The sequence below is a fragment of the Miniopterus schreibersii genome, assembly GCF_964146895.1.
Source record: "Miniopterus schreibersii genome assembly, chromosome: 6".
NCBI lineage: Eukaryota > Metazoa > Chordata > Mammalia > Chiroptera > Miniopteridae > Miniopterus > Miniopterus schreibersii.
Genome location: NC_138107.1, coordinates 81,445,534 through 81,462,686, shown reverse-complemented (window position 1 = coordinate 81,462,686; position 17,153 = coordinate 81,445,534). Strand labels below are relative to the sequence as shown.

General features: G+C 51.2%; 1 pseudogene across 1 annotated transcript; it reads right to left on the bottom strand.

Annotated features, from left to right (window-relative positions):
• Positions 1-2,107: 2,107 nt before the first annotated feature.
• On the bottom strand, positions 2,108-2,957 carry LOC308559148 (fructose-2,6-bisphosphatase TIGAR pseudogene; annotated as a pseudogene). The gene has a single exon. The product of its transcript is annotated as a fructose-2,6-bisphosphatase TIGAR pseudogene (transcript).
• Positions 2,958-17,153: the final 14,196 nt, after the last annotated feature.

Genomic DNA, 17,153 nt, shown 5'->3' with positions numbered 1-17,153 from the left:
CAAGAGAGTGGTTATTACTGAAGCGGGATCACTGCCAGTCAGGGTAGCCGTCTCCAAACCTTGAATGGCAGATACAATGTATTTAGAACCTGTGTACAAATTAAATTTTACATCTTGCAAGCATTTCCATAATAAATATTCTCCTCCTGTTAAACATGCTTTAGCTATAGATCCCCAATCATTAGGAGTTAAAGCGTCAGTAGCAATGTTTTCTAGGATGGTCAAAGTATACAGAGCAGTGGGCCCATATTGAGCTGTAGCCTGTTTTAGCTCCTTTAACATTTTGAATGACAAAGGGGTGTAACATCTTTGCACCTGATTACGATTATCAGGGTTTGCCTGCTCAGAGACTGGAAAGACGGCAAGCCCAGAATTCCACACCTCCTCTCCACTCTCGTGCGCTTTCAAGAGCGTTCTTTGCAGTGGAGATAGGGTATCCTTGATCTCTTTTTCTACACGTGGATAATTTAGATTACTTTCCCTGTTACAATTGTTCAATTTAGAATTATCCTGATCATCTCTTTTCCATGGAGAGGCAGGTGGAGCAGAAGGGAAAGTTGGTTTTTGTTCAGAAGTTTGTAAAGATTGCACCAACCGAGCCAACTGCCTGACAGTCTCTTAGCTGTATTAGTCATAGCTGGCTAGAGACGATCATCAGGGTTGGAAGGAGCAGCCGCATCGTCTAGTTCGGCCTGCTCCTCCAGGGCGGAGCTCCTGGGCATCCCATTCGGAACCCTCACCCCCTCCCTTCGTACATTCTCTCCTCCTGCTAATTTTTCCTCTAATATAGGAGCCTCCTCTTTTTGTTCTATACTCGGTTTTATGTTCAAACTCATGAGTAGGATCAAGGGAATCACGGACGAGACCCCAGAGAGAGAATGTACCCACGGGCACCCCTTCTGGCCCATGTGCATCATACCAGTCTCCTACTTTTCCCCCTATCTTTCCCCACATTTTTATATTAACTGTACCTTCTTCAGGAAACCAAGGACAGGCTATCCCTATGAATTTTAAAAACTTTAAAATCTGTTCTTCAGAAACCTTTGCTCCTCTTGTTCTTTGTTGTTGTTGTTGTTTACTTAATTTTATTGTTGATAGTAATACAGGGGAACCCCATTTTGTCCGGCTCCACCCAACATCTGAAGGCTGGGGCAGAGAAGGGTTTTTGAGAGTCCAATCCATACACACAAAATTAAGTGAACCAACAGAGTCTCCCTGTCCTGCAGTGCCATCTAATGAGGTGGACATGTAACTCACTGTACCATCCACAAAAACGGCACAGTTGCAGTTACCCCAGTACCTTTTTTTTTTTCCAACAAAGCACCCACTTTTACTCTGAGGTTACTGTGCAGCACGCTAGCAACCATTTACTCTCTGCAGAGCCTTCCTCAAACCAAACTCTTCAGCCTACAGATGAGAGAAGAACTTTATCTTCTCTTGCTCAGATACCTTAATGTTCTTAAAGCAAGGGATGCTTTACCTGCCTCCTCACCAATCCTAATCTGCATCCATCCACTTTTCAAAGCTTCTAGAGGATACGAGTCCAACTGTTGATTTCTGTGTTAAAAATTAGTGTCCCTTTGCTTTATACAAACTTACGATGGTAAGCCTTTTTGTTTAAAGGACTTTTAAAATGTAACATTGGCACTATAAATATGCAGTGGGAATGATAAATAATTCCTTCTTCCAAGTACTGGATGGAGACAGTACAAAACATACAGTATCTTGCCAAGAGTCAATAAAACAAGCTAGATTTCTCAGACATTAAAGAAAAATATTAACATTAAAGAGGGGGGAGGGGACAGAGTAACCAGGTTAATAATCCCCCAATTTGCAATACTGAGTTCCTTCATCCATTTACAAGCCAGAGACATAACTAAGCAGGGTGGTAAAATGCTCTGGAAAATGCTAAGTGTACTCAGACGAAAGTCGATTCTAAATGGTTTCCCATTAGTGTTTTATGTGGCTTTGATTCCATTTGAGCTTTAAAATCTGCTGTAAAAGACAGCTTCTTAACCGTTTCCAATTCAGTGATAGCAGAAGATGGAATAAAATCAAAGGTACTCCCTCCCTCAGAGGCTCAAAATTGTTAGATTCTGATGTAGATTTAAATTCCGCAAGTTTCGGTCACTCCATTTAGATGATCCTGCAGGTTCCACAAACACACTGAACTGCTGGTTTAACTTCTCTTCCGTTCTCAAAGTTTATGATAAAGAGACTAATCCCGGTATTGGGACTGACTGATACAAATTCGGATTTGCTCAGGGTTGCTGGTAAGAAAACCTCGAGGTCACTCAGGAAATAATTGAACAGCCCTTTCATGTAAGCACCATGACTCACAACTAAGACACCGGCTGCTAAGTCTGGAGCACCGCTGTCTGAATTAAATTTGGAGGCACAGTTTTTTTCCAAAGGGAATCTCTCTGTCAAAGAAGTTTCCAGACAGCTGCTTGGAGCTCCTGAGGAACACGGTTCGTTTTGACCTGCTTCCTTTAGGATGAGTTGACAAAGAAATTCAGAAAAGTCTATTGCACGCATCTTCACCTGGTCCAAGGTCTCCGGGCGGTGTGCACCCGGGGCATTCTTCCCCAGCTGCTTTGGCCGTTGCCTTGAGCTCCCTCAGGCCCTTGCCTTCTGCAACCCTGTATTTTCTTTCTCGAAGTCTTGAATCCTACTTCACTGTCATGTTTTGGCAACATTTCTCTTCTCCAGATTCCCACACATGGTCTGCTTTGTCCGAATGAGATCACTGGAGAACACATGAGTAAACTTGGCATTATTAAGAAATACACCTGCAGCAGCTATTTGCTTAAATCTAGTTTCTGAAAGAGGCTCATGTAACCTTGCCCTCGAATTATTTTCTCCGTGTTTAGTCGTGTTTGTCCATGCTGGACAAAAGTCCGAGCGCAGTGCGTGATCGCTGGCGTCAGGGACACCGCCCCTCTTGTTCTTAACATAAAGGTAACATTTGAGCAAAAGGCCTCTGTGTTGAACTGGACTGCCCCATCTTATTTTACTCCTGACTATAAATCCAAATGCTGCTCTTACCCCAATTCCTTTTCTGGCTCACAGCTCACAGAGAGAGGAGTGCCCCACACTCCCTTAAGCTGCATCTCGAGCACTCGGGTCCCTGTTCGGGCGCCACTTGTCAGGAACCAGCCTGAGAGACGAACAAACCTGAGCTCGAGCGGTGGGAATGAGAGAGACAAAGTTGTGGGATCCGGAGGCCTGCCCTCCAATGAGCACCCCAAATGGCTTCAACGCCTTCATGACACAGTGAGTAACAAACAACTGGTAATGCGGTGAGGGTGATCCAAAGTAGTTCCCTCAAGGCCGCATGAATCCACCTTCAGAGTAAACACCCTGCCTCCTGCACACGTGGGCCCAGACCTTGGTCATTTCTTTATTTTGGCTCCTCATGGGAACTTGTGGGGAGGGTCGAGTCCTTGACTCCAGACCCTCAGGTGACATGGACCATGTCCAGACCCGTCATCGGCTCCCAACAGAAGGGTTAGTTCTTCCTCTGCCAGCCTGGCCGTCAGAGGGGTTCTCTTGCTGTCTCAGAGATGGAGCAAAGGTACCTATGGCTCCCTTTCCTTCAACCCCAACTGTTACTTGGAGTTTTCCTTTACTGATGATCCCTCTCGTTGCTGAAACTTCAACATTCCTACCAATGGACAACCATAGTGTGAGGTTCAAGGCCAGGGCATGGAAACACATTTCTTAATTATACCAGTAGTAGCGGGAAGGTCAAATCCGTCAGACCTCTGGGAATGAAGGTGCATGCCAGAAAGGCCTGGAAAAGGCAGAAGGAAACTGTGAAAGACCTAAAGGAAAAGCTTAAAAACAAATTTCTTGATATTAAACCACAGCCTTTCAAGCCACAGGAATGACTGCAAAGCCCAGGACCAAAATGGAACAGACCTTGTGGGCCTAGGAAGCTCTGCATTTATGTAAATATCAGAAGTTGGTCCCAATGAGCAGACCAGCAGTGGGGACAGGGCACAGAGGACACAGCAGGACCTGAGGATAAGTCGGGAGCAGAGGTATTCTGCTTCCCACTGGGCTGTACCTTCAAAGCTGGGCACAAATATCACCCCCCGTTAATTCTGCATTTCCCTCCTGTTTCAGTCTGGATTCTCCAGAGAAGCAGACTACAGTGATATGGATAGATAGACAGACAAACAGACAGAAAGATAGACAGAGAGACAGATAAATAATAGAGTATAGGTCGTGTGATTATGGTGGCTGCCACGTCCAACACCTGTAGGGTAGCCCGGCAGTCTGGAGCCGGGTGAGCCCGTGGGGCACATGAAGACTGAAGTCAGTCGCCTGGAGAAGTCCCTCTTCCTGGGAGGGGGCGGTGGTCAGTTTACTGCTCTGCTCAGGCCTTCAACTGATTTCTCAAGGCCCACCAACATGTGGAGGGCAACCCCTGAACTCAAAGTCCACCAACTTCTTACACGTCTGCAGGCTAAATTAGCATCTCCTCTCCCCTCCCTGTGTCCTAGCACCCTAGTCCACAGGCAGAACATCACAGCTGCAGGAGGGGCATCTATATTTTGCGCTGCATACTTCACGTGGTCATTGGAAACACAATGTGTCCCTTTTGTGAAACAGACGGCAATGCATGCTGACGCTCAGTCATTCTGTGCTAAATTGAATTACCTTGGGGAACAGGAGCTGAGGGCGGTTCTCCTCATGTGTGGGTCTCACTATGCATATAACCATCTGTGGGGAACCAACCCCAAACTTCAGAAGAACCCTCCCTATTCTCCTGCTCCCCAGGGGAATTCAAGTGATCACAGAGGATGGAGCAGCAGAAGGAATTACATCTTGCAGGATAAAAGTGATAAAGGGACACTTTGTACCCCCAGTGACCCCATGCAGTGTGGAGCACACAATACACAAACACCCTCACCAAGTGCAACAGTCTCACTGTGGACTCGGGTGTTAGGAAGCACAGGAGGAGATAATTTAGCCTGAGGAGGTTCAGGAAGACTTTCAGCTTTAAAGCAGAACCAACTCTTGGTGATGGGACAGGACGTGCCAGCCAGAGGTAGGAGCCAGAACAGAAGCTTGGAGGCATGATGCTGGGACCAGCGGGTAGGCCAAGGCGGCCATACCACAGGGCAGAGGAGAACAGGAGATGACAGGTGGGGGCATGGGACAGGGTGGAGGTGTGGGAAACCCCAACAGAAATCATGAGTTCCAGAAGCAAAATATACCAGTAATACACACACACGCACACCGCTTAGAGGGTTGATCCATCTCAGAAGAGCTGCAAAGCCCTTCTCTCTGACCGGGTTGCATGGAGGCCCCTGCATCACAGCGAGGGGTCAGGCCTGTAAAAGTGCATTTGCACACCTCCCATTGCAGGCCTGGCTGACCATGCTGCTGAGGTGCAGGAGGGAGAAGCCGGTTCCTCTGGAGCACAGAAGGGTCAGTAGGAAACAAAGGGGCAAGGCCTGTCTTTATGCAAGAGCAGGGTCTGAGGTGGAAACAGGGGAGACCCAAGTTTTCCACATCTGAATTGCATTTATTGAGGTATTTCCCTTCATACTTCAAATCCTGAAAATTGAGTGTTTCCTAAATTCTCACTTTTAAAAACTTTTCCAAATTTTTTCAAACAAGAAAAATCTTACAGGTGCAGCTAGAGAAAGTCTATTCCTCAGCTATGGGCAGTGAGCTGCTAATATCCCATCACTGCTACACTGTACACAGCGCATTTCCTAGAAACCTGGGCACTTATACCACCCCCAATACAATCATCACATAGATTTCACGTCAGTACGCTGGGGCCATCACATCCCTAGTCCCACCCAGGTTCACCAGGAGTGTCCTCTATTCGCCATGACGTCCAGCAAAAGGCTCTGATGGATTGAGACATTTCCCATCTCCTTCTCATGCCAAAGTTGTGGTTTAGGAGTGTTTTATTTGCCCCTTCTGTGCTTTGTATACTTTTTAAAATATCTGGAGAGATTTGTATTCAGATGGCCACTGTTCTTACGGGACAATGAGAAATCAACATTAATACATCTCCCAGATCTAAAAGTTTTCATCCAGCAATTTGGTTGTTTCCTGTTTGACAGTGGTTTAGATTATTTAGTCATCCAGGTAGAAAGAAATAGAAATGTTTTACCAACATTTTCCATAGATTTTCCTTTTGCTGGGTATTTAATGTGTTGCTAATTTTTTGCTATGACAAAAAAATGCTGCAACAACAGCAGCAGCAAATATCTACATACATTTTGGCCCATGTTTGTAAGACTGGAACTGACTCTCAGAGTCCCAGGGGGGATGCGCATACTGTCCACTGCCCTAGACACTGTCAGATGGTATTTCAGAGCTGATTCATCCCATCCATACCCATACGACCATGCAAGGTAACTCCTGCTGTTCTATTTCCCATCCAGTGGTTAGGGTTGGCAAATTTGAAATTATTTGACGATTTTGTGGGTGTGTAAGGGTATCTATTGGACTTTTCATTTGTGTTACCTTGATTCTTTGTGAGATTTTCAATCATTTCAAAGTGTATTTTCCATCCATGAACTCCTCAAACCTTGCTCCTACATCTTTGGAGAATTTACAGGATCCAATTTACTTCTAGGAGCTCCTTACATATCCTGGACACTGATCCTTTGTCATAAGGGGATTAAACAACTTTGAGAAGTAGAGATGTTTCAGCCATAAGGACTTACTTCTCACTGAAGGAGGGGAGTGGAGGGATGGCGATCACAGGGAAGTCACTGCCTGGGTGGAGTGTGCTGGGATAAATCAGAAAAATCCTCATTTCTTAAGGTCCATATGAGGATTTTATTCCACTTCTCATGATGAGACTCAGATGGTAAATTCTGGTTCCATACCAATCTAGCAGAATCCCTGGTTTTATTTACTCTATGGCGTAGACAAAGAAACAATAATCACCTAAAATTCTGTGTGTATCAAACACAATTCCTAAGTAAGTATATTTTATAGTAATATTTTATAGAGAGATATACAGTTAAATAGCATTACATAGGGGAAAGTTCCTAAAAGTAACTATCATAAATATCATTTTTCCTTGTAAAACCTGGTGAGGTTCGACCAGGACATACAAAGAATCCCTGAGGTTCTGAGTTTTCACGGGTGTTTCACTATCAGCACCATTTGCAAGAACAAGGTCCCGATGCAGATCCACCCACTTTCCACAACCAAAGGGAACACGGAAAATCATCTCTTTGGTGAGACTTCTTGTGCAAGCAGTGAGAAGACTAAGTGCAAGAGCCCAACAATTCCACCAAGAAAAAATGGAACCAAATGTGGGAAAAAGTGCAGAGTTGACATATCCCCCGTTGAATAGAGGACAGGGATATTGCATCTGCTGCATCCTCACAATCCTCTGGAGGTCTCTGCATTTGCTGCGAGGACTGCAGCTCCTGGAGGTCAACACGTAAAGAGCTGGAGCTGGAAAGGCAGCCAACCAGAAGGGACAGATGTTGAACTAGATCACACCCTCAGGAGCTTCTGAGCAGCAGCATCTTCTGTCATCAGAAAAGAAACACGTGTTTGTCCCACCAGCTCTGGAAATCCTGGGTCAGTTCCCCTGGGCTACCGACCCCATTCGCTTCCATCTCACAGCCCCACCCTCACTGAGATGCATGTATTTCCCCTCAATTCTCACCACCAGCCTGGGTCCTGCCCTCCTTTACCACATGACAGTCAGACCCAAGTCCTGTTAATGACAGGTGGGGCTCAGGACTTAAGGTGCAAATGAATTGCTCTGCTCCCTCTACTAAAGTCCTGATTCTAAAGCACCCATGGGCGCCCTGTCCAAACAGAGGGGCCTGCATCCTGGTTCCTCTAGCACTGGGGAGGGTTGCAGACAAACATCCGTCATTCCCCTCCTCTCTCCTCGCCCTAGTACCAGCACAGGACTCTGGGAGTGACTGGCCCTGCCCTGCCCATCCATCCTTGCTTGTCAGCGTCAGCATCCAACTCCACTAACAACTCAGCCACACTTAGCTCCCGAGTCACCTCTGCTCAAGGCTGGGGCCCCTCTTTGCCTCAGAATCTGGAGTGTGGGGGAGGCTGGCTGCCAGGGGACTGCACCAGGGCTCAGCCAGGAATCCCAGGGGTTCACTGAGATCTCACCTCCTTCTAACCTTGTCCTGCACAGTCCCTAAGGTTAGCCTGCTGCCTTACCTGACGTGCTTGAAGCAACGTTTTCTGGGAACTCAGCCATGAGCTCCAGCCTTTCGAGTTGGGTCTGCAAGGCCTTCCACCCCTCTTCCTGGGATTACACCCAGGCCCCTCTCCTCTTAGCTTCCTGGACACTCCCTTCCCCTGGACACATCACATGGAGCCACCATGCTGCTCTCACCTGAATGTGAGTATTGCCCACGTCCTGTGTGCCTGCTGTCCCCACACCACCCACACTGGGCCCAAATACACTCTCCCAAACAGAACGTGAGCCAGGACTGCAATCACTAAACCCCTTTAGCATCAATAGGCCTTAAGCCTTGGCGTGGGCCCCTCTTTTTCCCACTGGCATTAACAGTAAGGAGACAGCAGATCTCAGGGCTGAACTTGTCCAAGTTATTGCTACCAAGCAATATGTGTTACTCTCCTGGTCTCATTTCCAGGAGGAGAAATTTCAGTGAGAGGGCAGGGGACAGGCTGGGAATTCACCTTTCCCTGTCCTCACTCAGGCCATCCGCCCCTCACTTCCCACTTCATTCTGCTCTTAGTACCTGTTACCAGCCAACTATGACCAAGCAGGTGAGGATCACAGAGACAATCAAGGTGATGTGAGTGTTGGTTGTGGCTTTGGATGGGGCTGGGGCTGGGGCTGTGGCTGTGGCGGTGGCTGTAGTTGGTGCAGCTGAAATGGAAACAAAAGAATGACACTCTGTGCAGAACCCAAATCTCAGAAGATGCCTCCTCTCGCCTGCTGCCCCCGGTAATCCCACAATGCACACAGTTCCTACCCCTCTAAGTGTGGCAGGCACTGTGACAGACCCTGGGGCGGAACAAAGAGAGGAGATGGGCCCTGTCCCCTTGGGGTTCATACATTAATGGGGGAAGCAAGGGCTGCAATATACCCAGTCACTCCTGCTGCGACAGAAGAGGAGACATGAGTAAGGAGGCTGCGCAGTCCTCTCAGGAGCTGGCTTGAGGTGGACTTGAAGCATTTCCAGAAAAAGACCAGGTGAGACGCAAAGGAAAGTGATGCTGAGAAGACAGAACAGCACAAGGAACAGGTCTGAAAACAGAGAGATGCCCTCATGTTTGGGCAGGAGGAAATCCACAGAGCGTGGCCCAAGTTATTTGCAGTGAGGGAGAGACGTGAGGAGGGAAAGGGGGCTTGTTGAACACACCCACGGCCGTTATTCCCCAAGAACTGACCACGGACGAGTCACACTTTCAAACACACACACATTCACACACACACACTCTCACACAGACACTGACACACATGCTCACACTCAGAAACACACAGACATGCTCACACACACACATGTTCACACTCAGACACTCTCACAGACACACGCACACTCATACATGCTCACAGACACAAACTCACATACACTCATGCACACACACACAATCACACACACTCATACACTCATGCACACACACACACACTCATACACTCATGCACACACCCACTGCGGCAGGTCAGTCTGTCCTCGAGAGAATGGCCCCTCCGTCCCTGTGTCCCCTTACCTGTTGTCTCCAGCTCTTTCTTCCGGGGCACCAGGAACTGCAGCCAGCCCTGGCAGTCTCTCGTTGAGTAGATATTGAAGGCCTTGGTCAAATCATCGTCCCTCTCCCACTCGTCTTTCATCTGTTCACCTCGGGAATTATTGGCTCTATACTCTCCCCTCTCAGCGTCAAAGACAAGGAGCCTCTGTCCGTCCGAGAAAAACTCCCAGGATCCCTTGGTGCGTCCACCGGCTGTGCACTGACAAATCAGACTGACCTGCAGGGCGAAGGGAGCTGCCCCGCAAGAGAGACGTCAACCTCTGCTCTTGACAAGTCCTTTGTCCCCACCTGGGGTCCACCCCCCTGAACCCTTCCACTCCTGCCCTGTTCTCCCCGACCTTTCTGCTGGGCCACCCGAGAAGGCCCAACATCCAATTTTATTTTTCACGTGACTACAACCAATATAGCTAACCCCACAATCTACTCACTTCTGCAGCTGCATTTTCTAACTTACCTCCGTCTGCATATTTCTCCGGTTCTATGTCAGACAGGTGCTGTCTGATCAAGTCCCCCATGTCCCTCAGCGTCTTAGTCTGATCTTTCCAGGCATGTGTGCCCATTACCTCCTCCCTCAGGAAATCCATAGATATGACCTTATCATTTTCACAGTCATAGAAGAGATAATTCTTTCCATCCAGCAGGCCGTGAACCATACACCGTGGCTGTGTATTGAAAGCAATGCTGAAATCATAGTGAAGACGGTGATCATCTGGAAAGAAAAAATGCAGGTGACAGCTGGGGTTGGCAGAAGAGGACCCAAGGCACTACCTCCCCCATCTCTGTGACAGCAACACCTCAGCCCCTGCCCCCGATGGCTGGGCTGGCAGAGCAAGGACTGACCCTGCCAGGCTTCTCCCTTCACCAGGTGAAGGCTAGTGCCCCTCCATTGCTTGAGGAGGACCAGCAAGCCTCTGCCTGGCAAGAAACCACACATCTCCAGATATGTCCCCTCTGTTCACTAGGACAATCAATACCCATCATCAGCCCATAACCAATGCAGGGACATGCCAAGTGGCTATGGAGGAAAGGTCTCGATGCCAAAGGACTATCAGAAACGAGACCAGTGCCTGCAAGAACATGGAGAGCATGTAGGGGCCGCTCCTGAGGAAGCCGTGACAGTAGGGTGGGGTATGTAGACAGATCTCCAGGTTAAAGGAACAGTTTGCAACTGTGGGTCATGAAGTAGCACAGCCCTGGGAGATGGTGCTAACCTGCTGCTAGGATGGACCTTGCAAGCTTGGAGGAAGGCATGGCTACAGTGCATGGCACAGAAAAGCCGGAACTTCTGAGGCAGGTGGAAGAGGAAGGGATCAGAGGGCTCAGAGAAGTGGATATGCCAGGGGGGACATAACATGCAAAGGCAGAAAGTGTCCAGTCAACCATGCTCCATGGGGAAGCCTGAAGCTAGACTCGGGTTGATCAAGCCAATGGGGAAAGCATGGAGGAGAAGAGCACCAGAACTCTCCAAAAGCTCGCTGATGACTTTGCTCAAGGTCAGGAATGGTGGTGGGAGTTGGTGTTCCCCAAAAAGTCTGCCAGTAGTAATGGGGATGGAACACGTTGAAATGATAAGTCACAGGTACAGGTGCTTGTGTCAGGAGCAAAGGAGTTATGAGCATCACAATGACTAGGAAGGTGGCAAATGCAGCCAGGGCCTCAACCACAGAGAGCTATGACTATGGCTCACAGAACAGGGGGATCCTAGAGGCAAAATGGATGGACATTCAACCTGGGTACTTACTGCTGGATTTAAATAATTAAAACAAACAGAGACAAACACAAGGATGGGTGATCAGGAGGCTGAAAGCAGCCTCCCAGCAGAAGACTGAATCCTTTGCCCAGTTCCCAGAACTGAGCCACTTCTCAGGCTCAGAACTCACTACCAGAAGGAGGGGCAAGGCTGCAATGAGGAGGGGCCTCTCAACACCGCACCAAGCGCAGAAGTCCCACAGGCCTTCCCCAAAGACCCATGTGGCCATTGACTCAGGTTAGTGTGCACTGGGTAGCAGAAACGACTTACGCTCTCATATTTGATCCCGTGTATGAGTTGACATCATCCACAGGGATCTAAAGTGATGCATGGGGCCAGGGAATGAACACAAACCTGTCCCAGGTCCTGCTCCCAGGCGTGTTATTGGTCCATATCCACACTGTGGTCCTTATCATATTTCCCAGATGTGTAATAGGAATAGAAAATCTTTGTAGTTATTGAATTACTTGTGGGCTCAGGGCTACTGCCAAGCAGGGAAATTTAAGTACAATATTGGCAAACTGTCTTCCCTTTGCTCTGAATAGAATGCTAAACCAGTATTTTATCCTGGATAATATGAATGAGAGGAGGACCAACCTTAAACCCTTAAGGATGCAGGACATGATCCCTATCCTACAGCCATTTAGTAACAATCTGGTCTGGAGACTTTCTCTAATTATCTAGCTGCCAAAGAGTTTAGCCTGTGCAGACCACAGGTCTCTTTGCCACTACTCACCTCTGCTGTTGTAGCAGGAAAGAAGCCACAGACAATACATGAATCATTGAGTGTGGCTGGACCTGCCCCTCGGGCCCTAAGATCCACAGAATCTGGGATACTGGAGGCATCAGTGCGAGGGAAAGTTGCTATCTGGACTTGAAGGCATCCTAATGGGAGAATCATATTGCAGATCCATAGGGCTGACGAAAGGCCATACCCCTTGCAACAGGGAATTCCACAGCATTTAAAGAGGTCTGGTAGAGATGAGGCCCCTGGCTATGGGATATCACAGTCGCCCATCATGAGCGTCATTAGCTAAGGCAGGCCGAGTGCTCATGAGACACTGTGACTTTTCTGGCACTGAAATGAGCAGGGTCACAGGCAACAAATGAGATACAGAAGCAGAGGCCCCAATCTTGACACCAAAATGTACCAGCACCACCCTATGCTCACACCTGTGGCTTCATGGAGTGTCTCTAATGGCCCCCGTCCACCAAGGAATCCAGTCTACAGAGAGGAGGGGAGCACTGACCCCTGTCTGTGGGACCCACATCCTCTCACATTCACTCCACCCAGAAGCCACAGGTTCTTCAACACTCAGCAGAGGCACCCTGGGAGATGATTCCCTAGGGGCGGGGTCACCCATATAGGGGACTCCCTGTATACCCTAAATCTGGGGTCAGGAAACTAGCAGAGTGGCCACATCTGGCCCCCCAATTGTTTGCATCTTGCCTTTGGCTGCTTTGGCACCACAAACGTGGAGGTGCCTAGTGCATACAGAGATACCAAGAGGTCTGCAAAGATAAAAATATTTACTACTTGCCCTTTATAGAAAAAGTCTGCGCACTTCTGCCTTAATCTACGGCCTTCATATGATGCTGCCTCCTCCGTGGGTGGAAAATGTGGGTTTGGGATGAAAGGGTGAGAGAGGGTGCCCTTCCTCACCGTCATTCCCAGGTCATGCCTGTCCCTCCTGCCCTAGGTTCCCTGGGCCAGGTGCACAGGCTTTTGCAGGGTGTGCCCTCAGGCCAGGGCACAGATATGCCACCTGGTAGAGGAAATGATTAGGGCCACTTCACAGATGAGAAGGTACTGGAGGTACTGGTGGTCCTGGGACCCCAAAGAATTGGGTAGCAAAACGGGGTGAGCCGGGGAGGGGAGCAGCGGCTGCGGTGGAAGAGTAGTACTGAATGGGACTGGGCTTGGCTGCTGGCAGAGCGGCTGGGAAGGTCAGGGCTGGAGAGCAGCGGCTCATTAGGGGAGGCGCCGGTGCAGTCAGCTCAGCCGGCCGCAGGTGCCACGACCTGCCCGCAGCGCGGGGTTGAAAGGGGGCGGGCGGTGCAGACGGGGGCTTGCTGGGGAACGTCCTGTGAGAAGGGGAGGGGCGCACGGGTGTCTGCCTGTGGGTGGCGACCCTGAGGAGACGCCCGGGCCCTGGGACAGGGGCTCCCAGTTCCGCAGAAGCAGGACTTGCACCCGGGGCAGGAGGGCGGCCTGGGGATGTCACGCGCCCGTGGCAGCAGGTTCTCGCCGCGCCCTCTCCCTCCCTGGTCGCTTCCGCAGGCGAGCTGGCCCTGTCACTTCTAGCACCTCTCGTGATCCTTCTTGCCAGGACGCCGAAACCTGTCACGGACGCCAAAACGGAAAATGCCGGCGGTGGGGATCGGCGAGGACGGCCCGTGGGGGAGGGCGCGGTGCTACCGGTAGAAAGTTCTGGAACTGCCTTGGGTCCTCCGTCCCGCGTGGCTGCTTAACGTGCCCAAGCCCGTCCCCTCCCTGCAGCCCACTGAAGGTTGCATCCTGCTCTCACCTCCGTGCACCCAGAGACAGTCAGGACTACAGTGAACTGGGAGCCGGGGGTCCTGGGCATGGCAAGCGGCAGTCGGAGCGCGGGCGTGAGGCGCGATGCGCAGACTGTCTCAACAAAGCCCTAAACTTAGCACAACTGCATCCTTGGGCGCTGTGGCCCTCGAGGCAGAGAGGGGTCGCCAGGACGGGGATTGCCCAGTCTAGGCTCCAAGCTATGTGCCCTGCAGAGCGTGGCTCCGCGATCAGGAGGTCCAGGAGATCGCGGTCAGGATACGTGCCCTGGTAGCGGGCTCGATCCCAGTCGGGGGCGTGCAGGACGCAGCGGATCAATGACTCTCTCTCATCATTGATGTTTCTCTCTCTCTCCCCCGCTGAAGACCTTCCTCTCTCTGAAATGAGTTTTACAAAAACACTCCAAGCAGCGGAAGGGGGTGGCCAGCCCGGCCTCTCCCGGGCAGCGACAAGGTCAGCAGCTCAGTTCTCTCCAGACGGGCTCGCGGAAACTTCCTTCCCGGGAGCGCACCACCCGGGGCGAGTGAAAGGAAGAGACCTACGTAATGACGGCCACGCCCGCCCACACCCCGGGCGCCGGGGTGCTTAAAACCTCGGCAGCCGTCGGAATCCGAGGTTACTCCCCCGCTTCCTGCAGGGTTCCCTCGGGCGCCAGTCCCCAGCCCTCTCCGGATCCTCCGCGGGTGTCCCGGTGCGTCGCGATGGAGCTGCCTGGGAGACTCATGCCGGTCTTCTTGCTCTTACTTCTGCTCCCGAAACCTGCTGCGTCGGGCTGTGAGTGCGCGGGGGGTGGGGGGTAACCCGAGGGGCGCGGGCGCTGGGGTTCGGGACCCTTCCCTCCGGGTGCGGCTCAGGCCCCGCCGACCCTGCGGCAGGCGTCTCTTCCGTCCGCAGAGCTGCTTGCCCCTTTCCAGGACAGAGGGGCTGAAACGAGCCGGGCACTTGGCCAAATGGACGGAGGGGGAAGGGGCCAGGAGAGACGGGGACGCGCGGGGGTTACCGAGGAAGCCCCCACCCGGCCTCGCCCCGCGCCGCTCCCGCCGCCCTTCCCCCACCCTACCCGCCGCCCCCCCTCTACCCGCCGCCCCTCTCCCTTCCCTCCCCTACCCCCGCCCCTCCCCCACCCTACCCGCCGCCCCTCTCCCTTCCCTCCCCTACCCCCGCCCCTCCCCCACCCTACCCGCCGCCCCTCTCCCTTCCCTCCCCTATCCCCGCCCCTCCCCCACCCTACCCGCCGCCCCTCTCCCTTCCCTCCCCTATCCCCGCCCCTCCCCCACCCTACCCGCCACCCCTCTCCCTTCCCTCCTCTACCCGCCACCCCTCTCCCTTCCCTCCCCTACCCCCGCCCCTCCCCCTTCCCTCCCCTCCCCCCGCCCCTCCCCCTCCCCTCCCCGCCACCCCTCTCCCTTCCCTCCCCTACCCCCGCCCCTCCCCCTTCCCTCCCCTCCCCGCCGCCCCTCCCCCTCCCCACCCGCCGCTCTGGAGGCTTCCTGGGAAGCGGGAACCTGAGAGCCTGAGCCCCTGGCGTCCGGACGTGGGCGGAACAAGGGGCCTCCCTCAGGGTAGCCACCCGGGGACGGCTGCGCGTCCCTGCTCTGCTCACCATGACTTCCCCTCGCGAACCTTCCATCCTGCAAAGGCCTCGCTTCCTCCCTTGAACTTCACGGCGCCCTCAGGCGCCTGGGCCCTAAGGAGGAGCTCCAGGCACTAGCTACATCGCTCACCTGTGCCCATGAGTCACTGCTCCCAGGCCCAGCTCACGCCCTTTTTTGACGCAATTCTTTGGCATCCTAAGAGCACCAGTGCCTCCAACACCTTCCCGTTTTAAAGTGACCCTAATTTCTCCACCAGGGTTACTTTACCGCCCTTGCCTGGTGGCGCCTCCCAGCAGAAGCCTCTGCCCCGGGCGCACACATCCTAGAGCAGAGTAGCCCCTGGTCCCAAACCCACACTTTCCACCGACTGCGAAGGCAACAGTAGATAAAGCTCATGCATGTAGGCAGGAGCCCGCAAACTTTTTTCGTTTCTTTTTTTTTTATATTTGAAAATCTTCATTTTATATTGAGTTATACAGGCATTCATTGTAATTGTGTTTCTTTGGTGGTGGTTTTCATTTTGTTTTATTAAGGTTTACATTCAGTATTTTGAACTACTTTTTAGGTGTACAGCATAGTGGTTAGGCAATCACATACTTTACAAAGTGTTCCCCCCAGTATTTCAAGTACCCACCTGGAACCATACATGGTTATTATAATATTGTTGACTCTATTTGCTATGCTGTGCTTTACATCCCTGTGATTGTTTTATAACTATCAATCTGTACTTCTCAGTCCCTTCACCTTTTCCACCCAGTCCCCCAACTGCCTCCCGCCTGGCAACCATCAGTTTGTTCCCTGTATCTATGAGCCTGTTTCTGTTTTGTTTGTTCGTTTATATTTTTCTTTAGATTCCAAATGTAAGTGAAATCACATGGTATTTGTCTTTCTCTGACTGACTCATTTCACTTAGCATAATACCCTCTTGGTCCATGCATGCTGTCACAAATGGTAAGATTTTGGATACTTTTTTATGGGCCAGTAATATTTCATTGTATATACGTACCACAATATATATATATACACACACACACACACACTCACACACATATATATTATTGATTTCAGAGAGTGGAAGGGAGAGGTAGAGAGAGAGAGAAACATCCATGATGAGAGTCATTGATCGGCTGCCTCCTGCACATGCCCTGCTGGGCATCGATCCTGCAAACCCAGGGGCATGTGCCCTGACTGGGAATCAAACCTCGATCTCCTGGACCATAGGTCGATGCTCAACTGCTGACCTACAGTTGTCAACTCGTCTTTCTCCAACACTGGGTTCCCTTCTCACCCCACCCTCACCATCATCCAACTTCCTCAGGAGTGGCCCCCTACCCACTCTACTATCTCCCCACAGGGCACAGGGCTGGTTGCTGACAGTCCTCTGGCATCAAGACCTTTTTCCCCTAGCCAGCCTGGCACAACCCTGGGCTGGTTATGGACTGACTGATGCTGGGTATTAGTTTCCTGCCAGGCAGAGGCCTCCTAGTCCCCCTCAAACAAGGGAGGGGGGCTCTCGCCTTCA